Source organism: Tiliqua scincoides, chromosome 1 (genome assembly GCF_035046505.1).
Source record: "Tiliqua scincoides isolate rTilSci1 chromosome 1, rTilSci1.hap2, whole genome shotgun sequence".
NCBI lineage: Eukaryota > Metazoa > Chordata > Lepidosauria > Squamata > Scincidae > Tiliqua > Tiliqua scincoides.
The window spans coordinates 108,415,659-108,436,765 of NC_089821.1; the positions used below are offsets into that span (position 1 = coordinate 108,415,659).

The 21,107-nt window shown below is 42.6% G+C and overlaps 1 pseudogene; it reads right to left on the reverse strand.

Moving 5' to 3' along the window:
* Positions 1-8,713: 8,713 nt before the first annotated feature.
* LOC136637960 (5S ribosomal RNA) lies at positions 8,714-8,830 on the reverse strand (annotated as a pseudogene).
* Between the last annotated feature and the right edge of the window lie 12,277 nt (positions 8,831-21,107).

A 21,107-nucleotide genomic window follows, 5' to 3' on the forward strand; every position in this document is an offset into this window, starting at 1 on the left:
TGGAGGGGGTGACTTCCTTTTTGAGTATTTTTGGGGCTTGCATTCATCGGATTGGGACAATTGTGGTTGCTCTGAGTTCCTCTCAGCCTGCCTTTCAAAGTGGACTGAGGTAGTTCCATACCCATGCACATGACCCAACAACAATTGGATCACAATCCATGGATCGGTTTGGGAAACACTGGCATAGGTCCAATCCAGTTCACCATGAGCGCAGCACTTACACATGGCAGAATCCCTATGGAACATAACAGAACACTGTTTCTCCCCACCATAGTGAATGCATACACTGGCACCATGCTAGGGTGTTACAGGTGGAATAGCAGTCCTGTGCAGAGTGACCAAATACTATGGAGGACAGAGTGCCTATACATTTAACCATTGTATAGAAGAGGGAATTTGGGCAGATGCAGCTTTTTAAACCCTTTCATACTGAGCTGCACCTGCCCAAATTCCTTCTTCTATCTATACAATGGTTAATGCTATAGGTACTGTGTCCTCCATTGTATCTGGTCCCCCTGTCCTGTGCTTTCCTCTGATATCTGCATCAAACTCTTCCTTCATCTGGGATATGGAAGCATGAACAGACTTCCCATTCTTCAAATGACTTCATCATTTATTTTTTAGTTTGTTTTTATTTGTATTTATATTCTACCCTGTTCCACAGGCTCTCAGAGCACCTTTCAGCATTTCTTCTACATATTAGTTGTCTGACTTCAAAGGATTCATAGTCTTAAAATGGTGAGGGGGAGAGGAGAAAAAAATTTAAAAAGAGTTCAGTAATGCAGTCTCTGAGGTTCTGCCTAGGAGCAAGGAGAGAAAGTCTCAACTTCTAGAATGCCCTGAATCTCCGGTCTGCACTCATGGACATGCACTGCAAGGGGAAGGGGAGAAGACATGTCTAACATGAATCCCTCTATGTATGGCTGGATTGGACCAAATAGAACCCATTAAATGGGTGCCCTCCAGGGAGGAAGGGTCTTGGGTGCCCTCTGGGAAGAAAGGTGGATTACAAATCAAATCAATAAAATGTAATGGCATTTACTTCCAAATAAATAATCTGCTGCTGATTCAAACATGCAAAGCATTCATATGGTCTAGGTCAGTGGTTCTCAGATTTTTTAGCACTCGGACCCTCTTTTTAGAATGAGAATCTGTCAAAACCCACTGGAAGTGATGTCATGACTGGAAGTGATGTCATCAAGCAGGAAGAGTTTTAACAATGCTAGCTGCAATCCTATTCACACTTACCAAGGAGTAAGTCCCATTTACTATCATTGTTAAAAGCATATACAGAATAGTCTGTCAAAGGTACAGGATCTGTAACATTTCCCCAATGCAGTCACATGCAATGATAGTATCAAGTCTAATATATTAAAAATAAAATATTGAAATGAATGGGGACCCACCTGAAATCAGCTCACAACCCACCTAGTGGGTCCTGACCCACGGTTTGAAAAATACTGGTCTAGGTCTTTTATGTAACCATGCCATCTCAAAAATGTTTACACTATGGATAGGATTGGACTGTTAAATGTAAGTATCACTGAAATCAAATTTATTTGTTTGCAATTAACTACAGTCAGCCTGCATCTTATACAAGGGTCACATACCAGGCTAACAAGTAAATCCAAAATCACATATAGTTGATTTCATTAAATCCAAGAACTAAAATCACAGTACAAGTTCAGCCTATTTATACACGGATTTTTTATACAGAGATTTGACTCAACACCAATGGCCCCTGCAAATGAGAAGGAATGTGCTGATCCCTGGAGAAGGAGAAAAATGCATCCCTTTAAAATCAGTTTTAAAAAAATGAACAGTCCTTTAACAATAGCCTCCTTAATGAGAGAGAGGGGGGGGCAGCTGGCTGACAATCCATCAATCCTTCTCTCTCCAGCAGACCCCTCCCTTCACCCTGAGCATGTGAAAGAAAGGTGATCACTTTGCATTGGTGAAGGGAGGGGCTGAATGTAAGCTCTCAGCTCTTTATGAGCTCTTGGAGGAGGACTGATTGATGGATTGTCTTCTTAAGGACTCTTATCTTACATCATAAAGGTCAGTAAGGCTGTTTTTAAATCACTGGAACAAAGAAACTTTGTTTTTTAAATGGATTTGCTATAGTGCGTTTTTTGCCATCCACTTGTGCTTGGAAGGAATAATGAGGCTCAACCTGTACAAGAGACACATGGGAACTGAGATGACTGAGGGCACAGCAGCTTCATTCTTCAATTTCAGGCTCACTCTGGAGCATAAACAGAGTAACAGCCCGACCCCTTACTGGGGCAGCACCAGCAGCCTGCACACTTCCCTAGCATCAGCCATCAGGCATGTCATGAAGGCTTGGAGGGGAGGCACCAGCAGGGGGGCCAGTGCCAGTCGATGCTGGGCCTCCACACCAGCAGGAAGAGCAGAAGGAGCACCAGACTATTAGTTCCCTGCTGAGTGCTAAGAAAACATTCCTTGGTGGGGGGGAGGTGGCAAGGGGGCAAAACTGGGTGGGGGAGGGTAGCCTGGGGGCAGTTCAGGCCGGGGAGGGGGAGGGGGACGCTAGCAGTGCTGCCTCCAGATCCTACTCCTGCAGCGCCTGAAAGCCCTACACGAACTACTCAGATCTGCATCACCCATTTCACTGGTGTAGGTCTGAATAGACCCATAGTGGCTGTGGCGGTGCTACATGGGGAAAGGGAATTGATGTTGCCTTACCCCATGGAGACCTCCAGCTGCTTCTCCAGCCCTGCAGGATTCAGCGCCAGCTGTTTCAGCACCACTGTACCACAGGACGGGTGAGCAGCATAGGATTAGGCCAAATGGCAGGCAGAGTTACCAGCAGTATGTAAACTGTTCTTTTTCTCTTTAGGGGGTGGTGGTGGCCTGAGCCTTGAATGTGCACTTGAATTTGTGCAAGTTGATCACACGTAAGATGTGGACTGACTGCATTTTTCTTTAGGATTAAAATGTTAAGATCACAGTCAACTCAGCACACTTTTTGGGAAGAAAGTACCATTTAAATCCATTAAAACTTTTAAGTATATCTGCTTAGAATTATAGTCATGCAGAGGAGAAGGGCTTAAATAACTGTAATTACAACTGAAACAAATTGTCAAGTGAGCTTCTAATGAATGTATTTATATCATGATAATGCAAAATTATGAACTGAATTGGGCCCATTTGAACAAATTTTCTTATGTTATAAAATGAATGTTTGCAGGTATAGATGAGCTGATCCTTCAGGCCGCGTTCATTTTCGTGATGAGGGAGGCTTACCTTGTAGCATGGCAAAGTAAGGGCTTTTCTTTAAATGTTTTTAAAACAAATTCTCCCAGCAGCTGTGCCTCCTGATGGCCGTCCTGGTTTTTTCAGAATATACTCCCAACCATGTAGCAAACAGGGCACAATAGGAAAAAATTGCAGCTTCTGGAAGGAGTTCTGATGCTCCTTGTACACTTTGAAAAGATTTTTTTTTGTTTTTAAGGAAAAAAGTCTGCCACTTTACCTCATGGCAGGGTCAACCCTTCTCACACCATTCATCATAAAAATGAATGGGAAACAAATATAGGAGATTCCAGAAAAAGCAGGTGTGCTTTCCCCAAATGATTAGGTACTTAAACCACAAAAACATATGGCATACGGAACTGGGGGGAAGATCTTACCTCTAAATCTTATGGTACATTCTTTCAACGGAAGATGGAAGACAGTGGCTGGTTCCGAATGAATTCTCTATTTGAAAGTTAATCACATTCAGATGCTAAAATAGTGGATGAATGTTCAGCTGCATCTGTTTGAAAGTCTCACTGAAGCTGCAACCCATCCACCCTTCTAATTTGAAGTCCTGTGGCATCACAACTTTACCTCTCCTTTTTACCTTTCCACGACAAGTCTTGAAGGACTCTCTATAGAGATTTAAGACTGGAGGAGAATGTCTGTGTTGCACAAACACTTTTAAGCAAAATGCTGACAAAAAAAGAGGAAAAAAGTGACAGACATTTTGTATGTAGTAAGAAAGAGATTTCTTCCGTGGCTTGATACCTCTCAATGCTTGGCCTACACGTTTTTTTCCTGTTCTGTCTAGCCTTTTAAAACAGTGGTGCACATATCAATACAATGATCAGAGGCTCTTTTACAAGCTGCCTAGTTTTCTGCAATAGCCTCTAAATAAGAGATTCTTCCTGGAGCTGCAGTGATTGAAAATTCAATCATTCATTAATCACTTTCAATGTTATCAGCTTAACTGGTGTCAGGGCTTCAGCAAGATCAGCACCTCCTGCCATTATTGGCTCTGCCAGTACAGCAAAGTCTTTCTATATTCTCAGCAGGACAGTATTCAGGCATTATAATCCTAATGGCTGCTTTCTTTTTTTGTCTTTCCAAGTTCCAAAGTGTTTTAAATGTCTTGAAAATAAATTAGGAGCAGCAGTGTGTCCTGAAATGATGTATTAAAATTGTTGACTTTTTTTTTTTAGTGAGATTACTTCAAATATTTTGACCCAACCTCTCAAAATAATATTTTCAAGGCAGCTTGCAATATATATTGTGATTTAAAAGAAAAAAAAAATCCAATGAACAACCTAGTAACAAAAAACACACAATTAAACACACATTGAACAGGTATAAAACAATGTCATTTTTCAGTATCCGCCTATCTCATCAATGACAACCACTAAGTGTCCATTTAAAAGCCATTAAAAACACTGAAAGCTTATATTTCTTGTTACCTTAAACATATCAAATTTGGCCCTAATCAAACTGATTAAGGAGAGTCAGTTCCATAACTGAAATACTACCACTGATAAGGCCTTATCCCTGCTAGCCACCTCTCTCTTTAGAAGGTGCGGGTACAGGGTACTTTCTTTTCAAAGTCCTCTTTGGGCCCCAAAGGGCTCCTGCTTAAGCAGGCTTCTTTGTTCAAGCTGGTGGTTAGGGCAACTCCATGTAACATGTGTGCACCTTTTTTCACACACAAAACTGTGCAAGATGCAGATAATCAACCTGCTAACCACTGATCTTTTCCACAAAGCCATGGTGCCTTGTGTACTACCACTGCCAGAAGTCAGGGTCAGCCTGACCAGATGAAGCCTCTGATGGCATGGGCCCTTGGTCAGTGCCTGACCCTGCCAACCAGCAGCAACTCTCCAGGGTTTTATGCAGAGGTCTTTCCTAACCATACTTGGATCTTCCAGAGATTTGAAGCTGGGACAGTCTGTCTATAAAACATGGGCTCTGCTACTAGCGGCGCTACTATGGATTAAAGAGTGGGTTACACTAGAGGATCAAAGAATCCTTAAATTGGAAGGACATGATCTTGAATGGGGATGGCATGCATTTGTCTGGTATGGAAAAGCGAATGAATATAAGTGATTTCGTTCCCATATATTAAGGAAATCCTTATTATGGATCTGGACTAAAATACCTGGACGGATGTATGGGAAAATCCCCTGAAGAGTGGCGCCGTTGGAAGCATGTACCTGACCAAGTTTATTAGAGATAACAAAAATGATTAGATATGAAAATTTAGTGAAGAAAGATGGGAAATTAAAGACAAAAGAAGAATTATTAAGGCAAGGTGTGGAGATGGACTGGTGAACTTGCCTACAATTAGACTCAAGATTTGGGAGAGACAAACAAGAAGGTTTCTATATGGAACAGATGCCATTTGCTAGACTATTTCTAGAAACAAAAGAAAAATATATCAAAAAAAAGTATATGTTCTTATTGGACTATGAGATGCAAGAAGAAACAGTAAAGCAATGTATGATAAAATGGGTGCAAAATATAGGCCATAATATCACAATAGATCAGTGAGAACAGATCTGGAAGCATAATATAAAATTTACTACAGCAACAAATTTTAAAGAAAATGTATATAAAATGTTTTATATATGGTACATGACACCAAAAAAATTGGTAAAAATGAAACAAAATATATCAAATAGTTGTTGGAAGTGTAAATGTGTGGAAGGTACGTTTTATCATATGTGGTGGACATGTAAAAAAATGCAAATTTATTGGAAGATGGTAAGAAATCTAATACATTGTTGGATTTACTATTCCGTTGAAACCTGAATTATTTTTGCTCAATATTACTTTAGATGTTATAGATAAAGAAAACGATGTGTACTTAGTTATTATGATTTTAACAGTAGCGAGGATTTTATATGCTAGATATTGGAAGGACTTTAAAATATCAATGAAGGATGAACTAATAGAGAAAATAATGAATGTGGCGGAAATGAGCAGACTTTCAGAAATTTTGGATCACCAATGAAAACTGACACGTATTGAGCGATGGAAACTTCTTTATGCTTGGTTGAAAATGACGTTTTAGAAATATATGATAGGGCATTTAGATGATTGTACTATATATATATATTACTTGATATGATATGATAGATGAATGACAAATGAAAAATGATATTAAGAGGTAAATTTAGAAGAGGAAATTGATTTGGAGATATGTAATGATTTATTAGTTTTAGTGATATATGATAATGATATATGATTTCCTGCACCCTTTTTTGTGTAGCAAAGTGTGTTATGTTTTTTGTGTTATGTGTTAAGTGTGCTTGTTTATATTTGTCTTAGAAAAATATTTAAAAAATTTAAAAAAAACAAAACATGGGCTCTGCTACTGAGCTGTCATTATTTGGACTAAAAGACAAAAGTTGTGGCCTGGAGACTGAGCTGTCACCATGCCAGAAAAGGCTAAGCAGGTTTGTTTGCTCAGATAAGAGACTGAGAGCTATGCATGTCTACTCAGAAGTAAGTCCCATTATAGTCAAAGGAGCTTATTCCCAGAAAAGTGTGGATAGGATTGAAGCCACAGGCCACTAGCATGCCTGGGTGAAGGAGTAGAGTAGGGCATGTCAGTGGGCAAAAGATAAAAAAAAAACTGATAACATCCTTGAGATGCCAGTCTGAAGCTTGGTTGCAGTTGCCATCAAGAGCATGGAAAGTGCAAGAGCCGGCAGCCAGGATGATGACTACACTATGAAGGAAAACACGTGGAGAAATGAAGGTTCTGTGAGTTTTTCTCATGGAATAATACTTGTAAAAACCTCATTGAAAAATGAATTGATGTTCAGCATGCCTATGTAAACTGCCTTGAGTCTATTGGGAAAGGTGGGATATATTGATTGATCGATCAATCAATCAATCAATCAATCAATCAATCAATTAATTAATTAATAATGACAAGTCAGATTCTAGTCTTGATAGCATACTAGTGGTCCCAGGGCCAGCCCATTCATGAGGCCAACTGAGGCAGTTGCCTCAGGCAGCCCATTAACAGGGAGCACCCACTTCCATCCATTCACGTGTCTCCACTGATCCTCCTCCTCCCTGGATTGGAGAAGGAAGAGGGGGACAAAATGGAAATGTAGAGCGGGCTAGAGCAGTGGTTCTCAAACTTTGAGGGAGCATTACTCCCTCAGTAAGTTCTTGCGGGGGAGGGGCTAGGGCAGTGACTCGATCCCCAGGATCCCCCGCTAAGGGGGGCAAGGGGGGTGCTTTGCACTTACTTTCTACAATGTAGGGCTTCAGCAGGCTGCAGGAGGTGCGGGGAGCCCTGTGCAGCCCTCCACAGCGCTCCCTGATGCTTGGAACCTGCAATCAAAGCGGGCGCAAAGCACCTCCTGCAAAACGGAAGTGCTTTGCGCCCTGAGGATCGCATCGCTACCTCTCTCCCCTTCACCGCCCCTTAAAGGGATGGGAGAAGTGTTACACAAACTGGTGGGTTGCGACCCACCAGTTTGAGAACCACTGGGCTAGAGTATTGTAGGTGCAGAAGCTGGCACATCACTAGGTAAGGGGGGGGCAGCATTTGGTATGTCTCCTCAGGTCCTAGGAGGTCTTGGGCCAGCCTTGAGTGACCCTATTGACTGTTCACATGTATAGTGAGAAACATGTTGTGTGTTGGGCTGCTAAGTGATTTAAAAATACATAATTAGTTATCAACCTTTTAAACTATTGCTTAATTAACACATTAAATGTAAAGCATGCTATCAAAGTCTCAATATAGGTACTTTTATGAGATAGTGAAGTGTGAAATAACTTACAGCATAATAAAGCTATCAGTCATTGCCTGCAGAAAAGAACATTTTTCACATTTTCTTTTTCATTTCTAAACACAGGACCACAACAGAATCAAAACAGCCATAAAAACAAACATGCCCTTAATTCTCAACTCCAGCAATGAAAATTTGTCCTCATGCAAGCAGATTTCCCCCAGTGATTAATTAACTAAAGCTATAGTTGATTAATCTACTGATTAAGCTGATTAAAGCCTGCAGTCTTAATCAAAATACAATGAGGATTTTCCTATTAATTATTTCAGGCTGCTGTATACTCACTTTCAGCTGATCCAAGTAAGAATCTTTTGTAAAAACATTTACGAAAAATTCCTCATTCAGAAAAGTAAGCAACATGTTGAGAGATTTTGGTGGTGTCCCTCACAAAGAAATATTCCACTACTCAAATCAGTATGACAGGTATTGCATGTTTAACTGATGATATTTTAAAGTTCCTTGTAATCATGCTGGACAGATTTATAATGTGTCAGGATCAACATTCTTGGCCCATTTCATTTCAATTTTTACCTCATTATTGGCCCCCAAAGAATCTGTGTGCCTTTACCCTCTTGCTGAATGTACACAGTGGTACCATCTACTCATACATCTATGGTTGGCAACCTTCAGTCTCGAAAGACTATGGTATAAGCCTACAGCACCCAGTATTCCCAGGTGGTCTCCCATCCAAGTACTAACCAGGCCTGACCCTGCTTAGCTTCCAAGATTAGATGAGATCAGGCACATGCAGGGTAACAGTTGCTGTCTAGATAGCTTCCAATACATTATGTGCTGTGTGCTCGGAAGATAAATGGAGGGGGGAAATAGTTAATTTTGAGAATTGTGGGAACAGCCAGGTTTGGAAATCTAGGTTTCTGGCTTTTGCTAGCAGATGAAACTAGAGTGCATGAATGTCATGGTATACATTTTACTGAATTTTTTAAAAGGGATTCGCAACACTTAAAGAGCAAATTCCCAACAGTAAAAGAGCAAGATGGGACAATGGCCAGGAAGAGGCCCAACACAATTATTCACCAATCATATTTAACAGTAGTACCTCTTTGATGGGGTGCATGATTCAGCATCAGAAAAAAAGGAATTGCTGACTGCAAAGTCCACACTTCTTATCAGAATACTAGCTGCAAATCACATGAAAAACTTTCTAACGCTGGCACAGTGGTTGAGTTACAAGAGTCTAACTGGGAAATAGGACTCAAATAATGGCAAAACATACCCACTAAATACCTTTGTACCTAGAATCCAGGTACAGGATTTCTGGCTTTAGACCAGGGAAGTGAACAGCAGGATCAAAGTCAAGCTTTATAACCATATTTAATTATGTATTTCTGGTAAAGCAGTAAAAACCTACAATACCTACCCTGTTCACAAAAAGGACGTTGTTTTGTCATGGTCTTTCTTGTAAATTCTTGGTGCATGACTCACAGTGTCATTTTACTTGCAATTCTTAAGCAAAAGTCAGCTCAACATGGGTGCATGAAAGTGTTATAGAGGTTAATCAAAAGCAAATGTGCATGTTAAAATAATATGTGTCATTAAGAGTCATTTTCTCAATAAACTGGAAGTTGTAGGATGCTGAGTTCTGAGTTTCTTGGATACAATTACTGTAGGCCCTCTCGTGAATGATTGCAATAGTACAGTCATATTCAAAGGCAATTGACTAGCTTTTGTTTTCAGCAAATCAAGTGTGTTTGTAATAGAAAACAGGAGGAAAGTGTAGGGTGGTGTCCCCATACATTTCTTTTGTCCCACTATCGCTTCTGTTAAAGCAAGTTTGGAAGGTTGCTCTAGCACTGTAGAATCTAGCAAAAGTTGTAGCAAAGATATTCTACTTTCTCCATTCACTTGCCATAAGAAGTGCTTTAGATTTACAAAGTACAGTATTCAGGAAGTAGAACATTGGGTGGCATCCTGAGTAGCATTTCCACTGTAGAGAGTGGTGGCGTAGCTATTGAGGGGCAGGAGGGCGATCCATCCTAGGTGTCAGCCTTGAGGGGGTGACACCACAAGTGACCAAAATAGCTAAAACTGCGGTTTTTAGGAATACCATTATGTCATATAGCATTCAATGTGGAATTTTCAGCAGAATGCATTGAAATAAACCAGAGCAAAATATTTCCATTCTATCAAAAGTTATGGCCAAAAATACCAGAAAACAAAAATGCATGGAGCCCTATGGAAAGTGAAATTGAGCCATATTGCATTTACTCATGAGTAGGCGAACTTGCCTTAGCGGTCTGTCGGAAAGGCCAGGCTGAAAGGAATCCAACAACACCAGAATAAGAACATAACATAAGAACAGCCCCACTGGATCAGGCCATAGGCCCATCTAGTCCAGCTTCCTGTATCTCACAGCGGCCCACCAAATGCCCCAGGGAGCACACCAGATAACAAGAGACCTCATCCTGGTGCCCTCCCTTGCATCTGGCATTCTGACATAACCCATTTCTAAAATCAGGAGGTTGCGCATACACATCATGGCTTGTACCCCGTAATGGATTTTTCCTCCAGAAACTTGTCCAATCCCCTTTTAAAGGTGTCTAGGCTAGACGCCAGCACCACATCCTGTGGCAAAGAGTTCCACAGACCAACCACACTCTGAGTAAAGAAATATTTTCTTTTGTCTGTCCTAACCCGCCCAACACTCAATTTTAGTGGATGTCCCCTGGTTCTGGTATTATGTGAGAGTGTAAAGAGCATCTCCCTATCCACTCTGTCCATCCCCTGCATAATTTTGTATGTCTCAATCATGTCCCCCCTCAGGCATCTCTTTTCTAGGCTGAAGAGGCCCAAACGCCGTAGCCTTACCTCATAAGGAAAGTGCCCCAGCCCCGTAATCATCTTAGTCGCTCTCTTTTGCACCTTTTCCATTTCCACTATGTCTCTTTTGAGATGCGGCGACCAGAACTGGACACAATACTCCAGGTGTGGCCTTACCATAGATTTGTACAACGGCATTATAATATTAGCTTTGTTTTGTTCTCAATACCCTTCCTAATGATCCCAAGCATAGAATTGGCCTTCTTCACTGCCGCCGCACATTGGGTAGACACTTTCATTGAGCTGTCCACCACCACCCCAAGATCTCTCTCCTGATCTGTCACAGACAGCTCAGAACCCATCAGCCTATATCTAAAGTTTTGATTTTTTGCCCCAATGTGCATGACTTTACACTTACTGACATTGAAGCGCATCTGCCATTTTGCTGCCCATTCTGCCAGTCTGGAGAGATCTTTCTGGAGCTCCTCACAATCACTTCTGGTCTTCACCACTCGGAAAAGTTTGGTGTCGTCTGCAAACTTAGCCACCTCACTGCTCAACCCTGTCTCCAGGTCATTTATGAAGAGGTTGAAAAGCACCGGTCCCAGGACAGATCCTTGGGGCACACCGCTTTTCACCTCTCTCCATTGTGAAAATTGCCCATTGACACCCACTCTCTGCTTCCTGGCCTCCAACCAGTTCTCAATCCATGAGAGGACCTGTCCTCTAATTCCCTGACTGTGGAGCTTTTTCAGTAGCCTTTGGTGAGGGACCGTGTCAAATGCCTTCTGAAAGTCCAGATATATAATGTCCACGGGTTCTCCCACATCCACATGCCTGTTCACCTTTTCAAAGAATTCTATAAGGTTCGTGAGGCAAGACTTACCCTTACAAAAGCCATGCTGACTCTCCCTCAGCAAGGCCTGTTCGTCTATGTGTTTTGAGATCCTATCTTTGATGAGGCATTCCACCATCTTACCCGGTATGGATGTTAGGCTGACTGGCCTATAGTTTCCCGGGTCCCCCCTCTTTCCCTTTTTAAAGATAGGCGTGACATTTGCTATCCTCCAATCTTCTGGCACCATGGCCATTTTGAGGGACAAGTTGCATACCTTAGTCAAGAGATCTGCAACTTCATTCTTCAATTCCTTAATAACTCTTGGGTGGATGCCATCAGGGCCCGGTGACTTATTGATCTTTAATTTATCAATGAGGTCTGAAACATCTTCTCTTTTAACCTCTATCTGACTTAACTCCTCGGTTAGGAGGGGCCGTTCGGGCAGCGGTATTTGCCCGAGGTCTTCTGCCGTGAAGACAGATGCAAAGAACTCATTTAATTTCTCTGCCATCTCTAAGTCTCCTTTTATCTCCCCTTTCCCTCCCTCACCATCTAGACGGCCAACCGCTTCTCTGGCGTGTTTCCTGCTTCTAACATATTTGAAGAAGCTTTTATTATTCCCCTTAATGTTGCTGGCCATGTGTTCCTCATAGTCTCGCTTGTCCTCCCATATCACCTTCTTACATTTCTTTTGCCAAAGTTTATGTTCCTTTTTATTCTCCTCATTAGGGCAAGACTTCCGTTTATGGAAGGAAGCTTCCTTGCCCTTCACCGCCTCTCTAACTTGGCTGGTTAGCCATGCGGACACCCTCCTGGATTTAGTGGAACCCTTCTTTCTTTGTGGTATACACCTCTGCTGGGCCTCTATTACTGTTGTTTTAAGCAGCCTCCATGCACTCTGGAGAGATTGGACTCTTTTTACCCTCCCTTTCAACCTCCTTCTAACCAGCCTCCTCATTTGAGGGAAGTCCACCTGTCGGAAGTCAAGGGTTTTTTTAGAGATTTGCCTGGTATTCTTCCCCCAACGTGCACGTCAAAACAGATTGCAGCATGATCACTGTTCCCCAATGGCTCAGTAACATTTACATCTCTAACCAGGTCCTGCATACCGAACAATATTAAATCCAGAGTCACCTGCCCTCTGGTGGGCTCCGTGACTAGCTGATCTAAGCCACAGTCATTTAGCACGTCAAGAAATCCGGTTTCCTTATCGTGACCAGAACACAAATTGACCCAGTCAATATGAGGATAATTGAAGTCCCCCATGATTACAACCCTGTCCCTCCTTGTCACCTCCATGATCTGTTTCCTCATTTCAAGGTCCCCATCCGATTTCTGGTCTGGAGGACGATAGCACGCCCCCAGTATTACATCACTGCACAAGCCTGGTAATTTAATCCACAGAGATTCTATGGTGGAATCTGACCCACCTTCAATCTCTACTTTGCTGGATTCTATCCCTTCCTTAACATAAACGGCCACCCCACCTTCAACATGCCCCTGCCTGTCCCTCCTGTAGAGTTTATAGCCCGGAATTGCGGTATCCCACTGATTCTCCGCATTCCACCAGGTTTCCGTTATGCCCACTATGTCAATGTTTTCCCTTGTCACCAGACATTCCAGTTCTCCCACCTTTGCTCGTAGACTTCGGGCATTCGCATAAAAGCATTTGCACACAGAATGCCCCAGGATGGGCTGCTTATTCGCTCCTTTGTCCTCGCATCCTCTCATTGTGCCAAACCGTCTATCACATCCCATCACGCTACCTTTCCCAATTTCTTCTCCTACTCTGCCTTTGTCTTGTTGTTCTCTAACCTCCCCATCCTCATCCCATAGGGATGAGGAGTCCCAAACCAGATGCCCCTCGGCTCCTTTCGGCCTTCCCCCAGGGATCAGTTTAAAAGCTGCTCTGTCACCTTTTTAATGTTATGCGCCAGCAGTCTGGTTTCATTCTGGTTCAAGTGGAGCCCATCCCTCTTGTACAGGCCCCGCTTGTCCCAAAACGTTCCCCAGTGCCTAACGAATCGAAACCCCTCCTCCCTACACCACCGTCTCATCCACGCATTGAGACCCCTGATCTCCGCCTGCCTAGCTGGCCCTGTGCGTGGAACAGGTAGCACTTCAGAGAACGCTACCTTTGAGGTCCTGGCTTTCAGCTTCCTGCCTAAAAGCCTAATTTGGCCTCCAGGACCTCCCAGCTACACTTGTCCACGTCGTTGGTGCCGACATGCACCACAACCGCTACCTCTCCCCCAGCACTGTCTACCAGCCTGTCTAGACGAGAAGTGATGTCCGCAAACTTTGCACCAGGCAGGCAAGTCACCATGCGGTCCTCACATCCGTCGCAAACCCCCCTCTCTACGTTTCTAATAATCGAATCCCCCACTACAAGAAGCCCCCATCAGAAGAATAGTCCTGATCTGATGAATGAAGCCCCCCAAAAACACCTGAGAAGGAAGTCCCTCCCGCCCAGCTGATGAATGTATTGAGCCCTAAGTCACATAGTCACTTTTACTTGTGTGTAAGCAAACATGCCATAACTCATGGTCAGGCAAAGAGGAATGCAAGGGCACCAGAATAATCCTGATCTGAAGAAGCTCAGAGCTCAACAATACTCCAGAAGGCAGCCCCTCCCCCAAAGAATAAAACAGAGGCTTGAGCTGGTAAGGTGAATTTTTTCTATTTTATATTTATAAAGCTAGGTGAGTTCTGATAATGATATGGTTTAAACATAAGAACTTACATTGGGCTCTGGGTAGGGCTGAAAATCTTACTGATTTTTTTTGGGGGGGGGGTGTAATTGCAGGCAGGCTACAGAGAAAATTCACTTGGTGGAACAGGTCTGGCTTCCCCTTATTGATTTGTTTTTCTTTAATTTAATTATTTATAATCATTTATTTTAATTTGCTTGATGATGTCACTTCCAGCTGTGACATCACTTCCGGTGGGTCCCAGACAGATTGTCATTCTAAAAAGTAAGTCCCGGTGCTATAAGTTTGAGAACCACTGCCTCAACATCCTTGGGAGGGAGGTGACACCCTATTGACCAAAATTGTGGAAATCATGGCTTTTAGGAATAATACCATCATGTTATATACCATTTGATGCAGAATTTTATCCATTGCTTGTGGCGAAATATTCACTGCATTTATTTTCTGGCCATTATTAATATTCATTTCATGTCATGACTATTACTATCTCTCAGTCTCATCTACCTCTCAGGGTTGTTGTGAGGATGAAATAAGGGGAGGAACCATGCACACCACCCTGAGCTCCTTAGAGGAAATGGGTGGTATAAAAATGTGAATGGGGTGACAAATTTATGGGCCCTGGTTGTCAAATGACCTAGCTACGTCACTGGTAGAGAGCAGCCTCCATGAACTAAAGGAGTAATTTTCTCTCACTAGGACCCTGCTGCTTGTGCAAGGGCTACTTGCAGCAGTCGAATGCTCCTCCGCAGACAGAACTGATAGTGGCAGCAGTGCTGGTGAGAATGCTATCCATTTTCCTCTGATGTTTTCATAATTACAGTTGTATGGCTTACTTAAGGCCTGATCCTACCAAATGAATGACAGCAACTAAATGGCCAGAGTATGATTTAACCAATGCTGTGTGAGCAGCATGACACAACTTTTAGTGATCCAGTACAGTTGGTCCTTAGAGTGATAGAAGGCAGATGGGAAATGGGATATGATGGGGATGGAACAACTCACCATCCTAAAAATATTACAACCAACTAGTTCTACACTAGGCCTGCACAACCCCTTATGTCACCAAAGCAATCAGAGCCCCAGCCTGAGCTCCACAGCACCGGCAGTACAAACATACTGCTGGCACTTGGTGTTGCAAAGGTCCCATAAAGCACATTTGCGGCACCCGGAGAGAAAGGAGTGCTGGCACTGGGCCCTTTGCCAGGCACTGGGCCACAGCTCTGGGAAGAGGACTCTGCGCATCTGCCAGTGATAAGTGGCACCATCAGGTTTTTCACTCACCAGCCTCAAGCTCTGGAGTCCTGGGGGTTCAGAGGGGGGTCCGAGGAGCCCTCTGTAAGGCTACCTGCACCTCCAAATATGTTAAAAATGGAAAAAAATGGGCACTTTCAGTTTTCATCAGGAAACCAGAAGTGCCCTGTTTTTTTCCTGTTTTTAACGTATTTGGAGGTTTGGGCTTTCGGAGGGCTCCCCAGGGCCCTCGGAACCTCCAGAACTCCAGAGCTGGAGGCTGGTGAGTAAAAAAAAAAAAAAGACCTTCCTATCACAGACAGCAGAGAGATTCTGGGGATTACGTTGCTGCCTTCCCCCCCCCCCCAGCCCCTTGAAGGGGCAGGAACAAGTGCTTCTCTTCATGACCCACCAGTTTGGGAACCACTAATCTAGGCTGTATGCCCTTCAAGGAAGGAATGTGTCATCTCATTTTATGTAAAACACCAGGTACATTAATGGTACTATATCAATTAATAACAACAAGATAAGGGGAAGTGTCTGTAGATAGTATTCAACTCAGTGGCTCAAGAAGAAGTAAACTTGCTCTCATCTTCCCATTGTGACAAATGACTTCAAAAGCACTGGGATATCTGCCGAGCACTGTTTTTTTTTTACTTTATTAATATTTTATGAATATGTAATACAATTACATAGCTTAAAACATATTGCACTCTATATTTATGCCTGCAAAAGTTATATGAGTTTTGCTTTTGGGTGTTAGACTATGGTCCTGAGCACACATGGAAATAAATTCCATGCAGTGGCAGACCTCCCATTCACTCTATGGGGCAAATGCCCCAGGTGCAAACCCTCACATGTCTTTACGGCCCCGCGGAAGCTTTTCTGAGGTTCCCGACAGGGTCGGAAACTGTGCTTCTGGTTTTCCGGAAGCACATTTTAAAGTGTTGGAGAAACTTCAAGAGGCTTCCTGGATGCATCCTGGAGTTACGCGAGGCACCGTGCACTCCAGGTAAATGGGGGGAGGGCAGATTTGCACACAGGGCGGTGACATCTCATGGGGGGGCACCATCACAGACCTTTGTCCTGGAGCATGGAGCTGGGGAGGTCAGCCACTGATTCCATTGAAAGTAAAGAGACTGGTTTTCATGTAATGATATTTTACCTGAATGTAAATGCCAGTAAGTTCCTCAATTTAGCAATTGATTTTGTTTATTATATTCTTTTTTTGTTTATTTTTAGCAAAAGCCTCATTTATCAAATTTTTTATTTATTTATTTATTTTTATGAAATCCTAAAACTGCTTAACTTCTGTATAATCTCCTTCAGTTTAAGGTCATGGTTACTAATTAGATACATTGCATGGAAAAAATATGGGTAATTCATGTCTCTTGAAGTTGTACTCCCCATTTTTATATTAATTGGGATCTAGATCTAGTGAAAAAATTTTCTTAAATCTATTTCATGTTGGTTTGCAATATGGATTAAAAACTAATGTAGGTTGTCTTTCTAATTTTACAGTGCATGTAATAAAAATACATGTTTATTCAGAAGTCTTATACGTGTTTATTCAGAAGTTTATTCAGTTTATTCAAACTTACTCTCAGGTGAATATGTATAGAATTGCAGCCAATGATTTAGGATTAAAAAAAAAAATCAGTGGGACTTGTTTCTAAGTAATTCTGCTTAGAATCATACTTCTAGTCCTATTGACAGGAAAGGAAATAAATTGTCTTAAATTCAAATACTTTAACCAGCTTTTAAACAAAAGGGTGCATTTTCAATTAAATTATATTTTTCTTGTTTGTAATTATTCAGTGTTTGATTTCTTTGGGATCACAGACAAATGAAAATGCAGATTGCCTAAACCTAAAAAGAGATAAGTGACTTGGATATAACATAATGTAACATTCATGAATTTAATTCTTAAAGATACACAGATGGGACTCCATCACAGCAAAACACAAACCGAACATACAGGCCACAGTCTTCATGTTAAATGGGGGAGATCTAATAAGAATAAGAAAAGATAATAGGGGGCTATAAAAAAGTCAGCTGGGAAGAGAGACAAACAGCTAAGGAAAGAAATCAGGCCTTTGGTAGCCTTTTACCCATTTATGTTATGTGTTAATTGGACTTCAGACATGACTTGTGAAACTCAATCCACTTATTACACATCTATTATTGCAAAAACAAAAAAGTTTTGTTTTTGCAATATATCAAAACTTACAGCTAAAAAAGATTGTTATTTTTTCTTTAAATTAGGACTGTATATTTTTAAATATTGTCTTTGATTTGTCTAGCTTTTAATCAATGCATCACTGCCATTCTGAGGTTCTGAAAGAAGAGAACAATTTATCCGTTGAATAACTTACAGTTTAACCAAGTTACCTCTCATTACTGGAATGAAAGGCTGCCCCTTCTCATTCAATTTTAGAATCTAGAACAGCCCCTACTATGGATACAAAACACCATGAAATTGAAGGTAGTCCAAGTTCAGAGTTTTTCAGTATAGGTGGAATAGTCAGGTTCACAAGACATATACCCAGTACTTTCCCAGTAAATCATGGGGCTGACTTAGTAGGTGAAGACATGTTCAGTAAAACTCATTGATCCAGTATTGGTTGTGGGCTAAGAATACCTACTATCGGATTGATGAGATTTATCAAAGATGCCTTCCCATATTCTTAGGTCGCTCCTACAGCTCAGTAAGGGTGAAACTAGAGGTTACATTAAACACATTGAAACTTACAAACTTGCCCATGAGAGGGGCATATCCAGTAGAACAGGGCACCACTTCTATTTGGCAGGATGTAAGAATATTGTATGTCAAGCTCAGGGAAGTGTTGCTGGTGCAAGGTAATAAATCCCTGCTTCTGACTTCTTCCACTGGTCTGTTCCTTGTCTCCCTATCCAAAACGAACTTTTGCACTTCTGGCAATTCAGAAGCCCAACAACACACACAGAAAATAAAGCAAAATATTATAGGCACTGAAAAGGTTGCCATGCAATATACCACGTCCAGAATACAGGAGTTCTTTTGTATCCATTTCTATGATTTACAGGCTAATCCTGAGCTGCTCAGGGCACGGGGCTGTGCCAGTGCTGAAAATGGCTGCCGCTGCACCCTGCACACTTTGGGTGAGCCCGACGCAGAGGCTTTGGATCCCACCCCATTCCCTCCCCCCAGGCACACCTCCTCCCCACCTTATCCCCACCTCCCACCTCCGCGTAATGCCTCCTACCTGCCCTCTCCCTGCCCTCCACCCGCCTTCCCCCTCCCCGGAACGACTCCTCCCCCCTCCCCCCACGCCCCCACTTACATCTTCGCTGCTCAGCTGTCCGCACAACCGCCAAGTGGCAGAGGTTGGGTGCCTGGCCGGCGGTAGCCTGGTGCCGGCCAGAGCTGGGCTACCACTGACATTTGCCTGGCGCTAGGGCCTGCAAACATGCCTTATGGCACGTTTGCGACAGTGCGCGCCGGCAGTGAGCCAGCGTGCCAACCTCAGGATTGGGTTCTTATTTTCTGAGTGAACTATACTGATGCAACTGAAGCAATGTTCGACTTTTTAAAAGGATTACAAAAAAATATGTAGATACAAGAGACACTGTTGGGCAGGGTTGTAACCAAAGACCATGTATTTGAAAGCAGGGTGGAGCCAGGGTTTCTGACTTGGCCCTTGTATTGCAAGAACTTAATTTTAAATTAAAATACAGGGATTTTAATTAATTTGATGAATAACACCATCAGTACTGGATTCCCTGTGGTATTTATTGTATATGCAGTTCAATTTATTTTGAACTGGCTCCACATCTCAGAGTATTACTAGGCCCCAGACTCTGAGCTGATAGCCATATTAAAGTGCTTGTCTGGAGAGGAAACTGTAAGTTTGGGTTGCAGAGTTGGTGCTTTGGGAAGTACCAGTGTACCTTTGCCATGAACCAATTTCCAAGACATTACCTTTAAAACAGTCAGCAGGGAAGTAATTAAAAATATTGATTGCTTGGTAGGAGGTTAACGTTAAACCACATTACAATAAACAGAGATTATTTGATGCTCACAACTATCATTTTACTCTGCCTGCACTTCATTAATTTGCATTTGTTAATGTTATCTTTCTGTGTGAGAGGCTGAGTCAGAAGTTGATCCAGAAAGTCATAGGGACAACATTTAGGGGAGGGTAGAGAGCCTTGTCAGGATTGCATGGGTACTACTCATGCCACTGTCAATGCCCCAGTTTGGGAACAGTGTTTACTGGTGTGGAGAACAGCCACATATCCTCCCATTTCCTAGAATTCCATCTGTCGACATGAAGATTGAACCATGTGAGGAAAGAGAACCACCGCACTCAAATAATATAAGAGCTGGAAATGGGTGCTTAGAATAACCTTCACCTATTTCAGCAAGACCAAGGGCGCAATCCTAACCCCGGGTTAGGCTGACACAAGTCATTTGTGCTAACCCGGGGGTGTCGCAAATGTGCCATAAGCACGTTTGTGCAAACTTTGGACTTTGTGAGGCCGACTCAAGGAGTTGCACTGGCCTCCCCATGCCAGATCCAGGCCCAGTGGGGTAACTTTGCGTCAGCCGAGCTTGGTTGATGCAGGCATTCGGGGTGATGTGAGGAGGAGGTGGAAGGAAGGTGTTTCGGGCATTCCCAGGGTGGGCAAGAAGAAGGGCCAGGATCTGGCAGTTATGCCATATCCTGACCCCCATTCCTGGGCGACCTAGAGCAGCCTCCTGAAGTGGCTCAGATCTGAGTAGACCCATTGGGGCCTGTGCAGCACGACACGGAGTAAGGGGAAAGCTTTCCCCTTGCCTCAAGTTGCGCTGCTTCTGGCCCCACACTTGCGCTGGATGCAGCACAAGCCCACTGGCCTGTCTGCTTCAGCGCAAGTCAGGCTTGCACTGCACCAGAATAATCTCAGTTTATACAGAAAACCTGTTGTCCCATTGAATTTACTCCCCCTAAGTGCATTTAGGTTTGCAGGCTAAATCATGTTTAATTTTCTCTGAATGGCACCCTCACATATATCTGATGATGGGATGATCCTGCTTTTGCTCATACCTTAAGTGCTATTCTAAATGCTTTTTCAATAGAATATAGGCTGCAATCCTATACACATTTACCTGGGATAAAGTCCTGTTGAACATAATGGAACTTACTTTTGGGTAGACATGCCTAGGATTGCACTATTAGTTAACCTCAAACACTTCACAACAGCACAACACTGTTTAGAGCATCATTTGCATTCAGATCATCTTATTCTTTCATCCTTGTTTTCTTAACCTCAGTTGAAATTCATTTCAAGTAAATATGGGCTGTCCCTTAGGAAACTAAAATGTGGCAACTAGTCAGAGATTAAATGAGATTGTGTGTTGGTTTTGTAAGTTGCAATTAGACAGTCAACAACTTCGCTTGTAAATACCAGACTTTAAAGGATAAAAGGTCAGCGCCTGCTTCCTTCTATAAAAATGTCTTGCAG